The sequence below is a fragment of the Haliaeetus leucocephalus genome, unplaced genomic scaffold (genome assembly GCF_000737465.1).
Source record: "Haliaeetus leucocephalus isolate CR32 unplaced genomic scaffold, Haliaeetus_leucocephalus-4.0 Scaffold384, whole genome shotgun sequence".
NCBI lineage: Eukaryota > Metazoa > Chordata > Aves > Accipitriformes > Accipitridae > Haliaeetus > Haliaeetus leucocephalus.
In genome coordinates, this window is record NW_010972820.1 from 7,803,616 (window position 1) to 7,809,615 (window position 6,000).

Consider the following 6,000-nt stretch of genomic DNA (forward strand, 5'->3'; position numbering starts at 1 on the left):
CTGCCACGGGTGCTTTGCTGGCTGCTCCAGGCTTGCAAGTGGCAGAGCCCCTTCAGAAGGAGTCCTGCAGCAGGCTTGCTCTTCAGCTGCTGAGAGCAGGTCCTGCAGAGCTGGGATTGGTATTTTCAGTTGCTGCGTTGGGGTGGGAAAGGACCAGGCGTCTCACAAGCAGTGTCCGATGCTGCACCCTGCCCTATTCTCCATCTCACTGTCTGGGTGCCTTAATGAAGGGGCAGGCAGTTGGTAGGAAATTCTTCAAAATCCAGACAAAAAGTATTAATGGTGTCTGCTCCTTCCCTTGTTACTAAGACCAAAAGGAAAAATGGTTCCCGGTGTCATCTTGCAGCCTGGGGTTTTTTTTCTTAAGTTAAATTCAGCAGCAGTGACAGTGCTGTCCTTGAGGAGGTGTTCTTTTGAAGGATAGCACCCTGGTGACAGCAGGTAGAGCAGTAGCTGCATGCCCCCTCTCACTCAGGTTTGCTTAATGAGCCAGAAGAACTTGAAAACCCTTGCGAGAATGGGACCCCCAGGAGCAGCTGAGGCCAGCCTCGCCTCCTGATCTTACCTTTCTTCATTTGGCCTGACGTTTTTGTTGCAGACGAGTAGCCTGTGGCAGGGAATTGAGGAAATGAAACTTTACGGAGAGCAAGCGAGCGCAGGCAGAGCACCAAAGGGAAGATGTGAAAAATGGATGCAATGAGGCCATGTGAGCAGCAAGGGTCACTCTGCTGAGGTGGTCAAGCCAAATGAGCACAAAAAAGGCGATTCCTTCCTTCTTTTTATGTGGAGCTAGTAGCATCACTTCTGATATTGCAGAGAAACAAGAAGGAAAACAGTGCCTGGACTCAGTCTCCCACCTCAAGAAGCTGCAGGAGGGTAGAGTTCCTCTAGCAGGTCTTTGCCGTAGGCTGTGGTTTAGCATTTGTGAGACAAGGTCCCTGCAAAACAACCCGAGTCCCTCCCCTCACTACCCCAAGGCGTCCTGCCTCAGCATCTGGGTATGGAGAGGTGCATTTCGGTTTGCTAAAAAGAGCATCTTAAAATCCCCTCTCCTGAAACCCCGCGGGTGGTAAAATGTAGTGGACTGCTGGTGGAGCAGTCCAGGAGCTGTGCAAAATTCCCTCTGAAAGCTTGGAGAGGCAGGATGGAGAGCTGAGGCCGAGGGCTGAGTATTATAAGTTTGGTATTTTTCATACAAGTAGTTACTCTTGCAGACTTGCAATGTCAGATTTACTGTTTGCCAAGCCTTCCTGTCAGCCTACCTCCACTTCACCTCCCCAGCTTCCCCACCTCATCTGAGAGTCCTCCCCTTGGTGCTGACAGGCTGCAAAATTTCCGAATGAGGTAGGTGCTCTCCCCCGTTGCCTCCGCAAGCCGCTCAGGAGCTCCAGCTCATGGGACGCTGCATCCCACACCAGCATCCCTCTGGGTGTAGGGAGGTGTAATGGAGGGGCTGCTACCTTTCCAGGCTGCAATCAGCTGAAGATTACGTCCCACGGACCCTCCACCTGCTTCCCCACTGCCCTGCCTCTGGCCATCTGCACTCCAGGACAGAGTGACTTTTCCAGTGACCGGGAGGACTGTAACGCAGAGCACATCGCTCTTTTCTCCCTGAACTACCAGAAGTGATTTCCAACACCAAGATCCTCCAGCCTCAGTTTCTCCAGCTCAAACCCCAACTGCTGGAGACGCAAAGATGCCCAGGATGTTTGTTATTAATTAATCAGATGACACTGGAACAAATCTTGCCTTAAATACATGAATGTTTGCAGCCCTGATAGGTCTTCAGCCCGTAAAACTGAGACTGTGATTCTGAACCAGCAATTAAATTTAATTTGAGCTTTGTGTTGTAGCAGGTTCTGTTTCACATATTCAGCCAAGCAATTGCTAGTTGAGACGCCCTTGTTTCTGATCACACACTTTGCCACTGTAATTTACAGGTTGCTTTCCAGAAGTCCCCTCCTGCCACTAGCTTTGTTACCAGGGAACTTGAGCGGTTAACAAGCTAACCCTCCTTGAACTACAGGCACACAAAGCAATATCTTATTTATCTACAACCTTCAGACCAGCAAAGAAAGCACCAACTTCTCTTTTGAATGCAGTTACTTTCTTTTTCATCTTCTGCATCTCACGCAAAAGCCAGATGCTTTCATCACCCATAAGCCACAGATCCTTTCTGCTCTCTGTTAAATTTTCAGGGGCAAAGATTTGGAACAAATGAATGTGAAATGAGCAACATTTATATGATGGCCATTTCAGTTCTCCAGCTGAGTCTGTAATTGGCTGATACTCATATTTTTTCCCTCTCGCTTGTCTGGCAGTACCCTGGCCTCTTCTCTTACAACTGCTTGCCTTTTTTCCTCCTGCCACCAAATTTTCTATAGTTTTTACATTTATGGGACATCTTAAACTAGTGTCTGCCTTATATGGATAAGCCTTACAAAGCTGCTGCTAGCTCACTTCAAAGAAGGATGCCCCATCCCTGGAAACATTCAAGGTCAGGTTGGACGGGGCTCTGAGCAAAGTGGTCTAGTTGAAGGTGTCCCTGCTCATTGCAGGGGATTTGGACTGGATGACCTTTAAAGGTCCCTTCCAAACCAAACTATTCTATGATTCTAAGGATCCAAATATCTAGATAATTTCCCTGAACTGCTTCCAGTGTTTTCTTGAACCAGCTATGCATTGCCCTTCCTGCAGGAAAAAAAGTTTGACATTTATATGAAGCGGGAAGAAGGAGCAGGTACCTAACTCAGAGAAGGTCAATGTATTCAAGTCAGATGGTGGGAGATGGGCAGGGAGAGAGGCAATGACCCCACACTTCTCATTTTTCTAGATCCTATGTGCCCTCTCACCACACAGAATCCCTCTGGGGGGCATTTGGGACAGAACAAGTTGAGGAGGGATTTTGTACACATTTCTGTGGAGGTGATAGAGGAGAGCAAACAGAAATAGCAGAGAGAAAGTCTCATCAATGTGATACAAACAAGCAGATGTGCAAGGATTTGGGATGCTTATCCCACTTGCCTGGTGCACACTGCAATGAGAGCTGGCTAGGAATTTTTGGAAAACACCATGTACAAGAATTCTTCTTTTTTAGGTGAACATTTTGCAGTAAAGAGCAAGATGCAACAGAACTTTTGCTGGAAAACAGTAAAAGAGGCAGACTCACCCCAGCCAAACTAACCCACTGCCTGGGCACTCCCCAGCACACGGGAGAAAGAAACTCTGGTCCCTATCACTCTCAGGACCAAGCAGGATTCTCTCTAACTACAGCTATACTACTAAATAAAAGAGGAGCAGGAGTAATGCCTATCTCCAGGGCTCGGGGATGCAGCATAACTTGCATCCACATGGCGAAGGTTGGCCCTTGAGCTGCAGATTTGCCCTGGGAGAGTTGGCTTGAGCAGCCAGCATGAGAGCCAGGGAGGATGCTAATATGAAGCAGAGCAGAGAAGGTTGAGAGTTCTCCCTCTTTTCTATTTGTAAAAGGGGGTACTCCCTTATGATGAGATGGCCCCTCGATGGCAGACTGTTACCCAGTGTGAGGCCCTAGCCTCTCACTGTCTGCTGTCATGGCTTTCCCATGTTGTGTGTGTTCATCACAGGACAACTCCATGTCGACCTTATGCACTGGATACGAGGGCACTGGCTCAGTGACTTTCACCCACACATATTGAAATGGCTGTGATTTAAACACAGCACAGGGTGAGAAAGAACTTTCCACCCCCAAAACACTGGCAGGATAGCAATCTGCTTCCCCCAGCCCCAGCCTTTCCCCAGCGCCTGCCACACTGGGGCCAACCTGGGCTGCACAACCTGGGCTGAGACCTGAAACCATCCGGAATTAGCAGAAAGAGTCACTAGCACAAAAACTGGAGTCAAGTTGAAAAACTCCCTGTCTTCCCCAGATCCAGTGGACCTCCAGCAGTTTAATAAGAAATACGAGTGAACTTCATAGTGGAAAAGAGAAAATTGGCATGATAAGCAGCTTGAGATGGTCTGGATGTTTTTTGCTGGCATTTATTGCCTCCTGTGCTACTCTAGGCGTTTCATTATGGCTTACATACTATCATCCTCAATTACTTTGCCAAGTAAATACATTTTTAAGACAGTGACAGCCCCTGTCCTGGGTATAGCCACCATCATTCCCTACCTTTCTTGAGCCTACAATATGTAATAAAACTTCTGTGCCTCCTTCCTTGCCAAATTCTGTCTACTGCATGAAATCAACAGGGCTAATGTGCTCATTTTGGGAAAAGGGCTGGGACACCCCCCTTTCCCATTAAAATGTGCTCTCCAGGCAGTCTGAGCACTGAAGAAGCAGTCCACTGCTTCTCCTGTCCCACACAAATTATATCCCAGCAGTGTGCTGGGGACCCCGGGGGGGTCAGCAGCCTTGTCTGGTTCCCCTGCTCCCATGTCGCCCCATGCTCTGCCTCCCTTTCTGTCACCAGTAATAGCCAGCCACTGACTCCGTGATGATTTCTCTCCAACACCAACACACTTGACTGGATCGTGCATACCAGCTGATACGCCTACCACAGATATCTGTCCCAGGAAATAAATTAACCCCCTAAATCTGAAGAAGTGATATTACAAAAGTCAATAGGGAAATATCTTTTCTTAGACAGAGGGCAGGAATTTCAAACATTTCTTACATAAAGTTATCCTTATTCCTTAGGGACCTGCTGCACTTTTATATTACATTTTGAGAAATAATACTTATAAAAGATTCATCCTTTTCTGGCATAAACTGGAGTAGCTCTTATGTTTCTGTTTTTAGAGACTTCAGGGACCACAGCTTCTGAAGATGCTCAAAGCTTTCACTTCCACGCATGGGAGATATATTTATATTCAAACCACATTTTAACATTGTAATTGGACAGCATAAATAAAAGGACATTCATTTAATCATTAAGTTCAGGAACAAGAAAAACATGTGCATCACTTGCTAGAGTCTGCTGTGTTACCCAGGACTGCTTAGGAACTAAACAGTCACCCCAGTGCTACGGCTTCCCACTCCAGAAGAAAAACTCTGGTGCCTAAGTGACCATTGGGCAGGCTGGCGGAGGTTGGTGGTGGTGTTTCAGGCCATCGGCTGTGATTTCACCCTGGCACACCCCTCTTTGGGAAGGCGAGCTTTGGCCTCTCGCAGGCTTACTGGACGCTGGATCTGCATTTGGGGGAGGCTGCAGGTGGCTCTCAAAATGCAAACGGATACATCTGGAATAAAAACATGCTGGGAAACTGCAAAATATCCCAGACCTAAGACTGAACCGTGAGAACATCATGTGGCAAGTTAGCAAGGTGTGACTCACCGTGAATGGGGAGCAAAGCTTTGCTAACTGGGGCTGGTTACTAAAGCATGCAGCACCCAAGAGTAAAGTTTGCCCCTGTATGATTATATCTGTAATTCATTTTCTAAATAAACATATAACCTTCATTTTTCAGAGCTGTTTTGATCCATTTCCCTCTCCAACAAACCACCATTTCCTGTTTTCTAGATGATTTTTACACTGTGTTTGGCAACAACCCTGTTTTCATCACCTAGAAACTCAATACTCGGAACAAAACCGCTCCAGCTGGCTTGTGTGTCATCGTCTGCATACCTTGGGCAATAGAGTTTGCAAAATTGTACTGATTATATGCCTGCTTTCACTGTTCTTTAAAAAAACACACCCCAGATGAAAGGTCCCATTGAATGAATTTTCAGTTGGTTTGTATTTGCAAGTGCCTGTCAGTAGAAGGCACACTTCCAAACCAGCTCAGAGGGCAAGTAACAGAAAGCTTTCAGGCACGTTATAGAAACTAATCACAGAGTTTGGCCCCCACGTAATTCTGACACTAATTGGTAAGAGCAACGCAGAGCACTAGCAGAAGGCATGTACACTCTTGCAGTCCAGCTTAAGCCTCCAAAACAGCACTCTGTGGGACCAGAGAAGAGCTCGTATTGCAACTCACGCCCTGCATATGGTGATTTTTTTCCCCACAACGCATTGA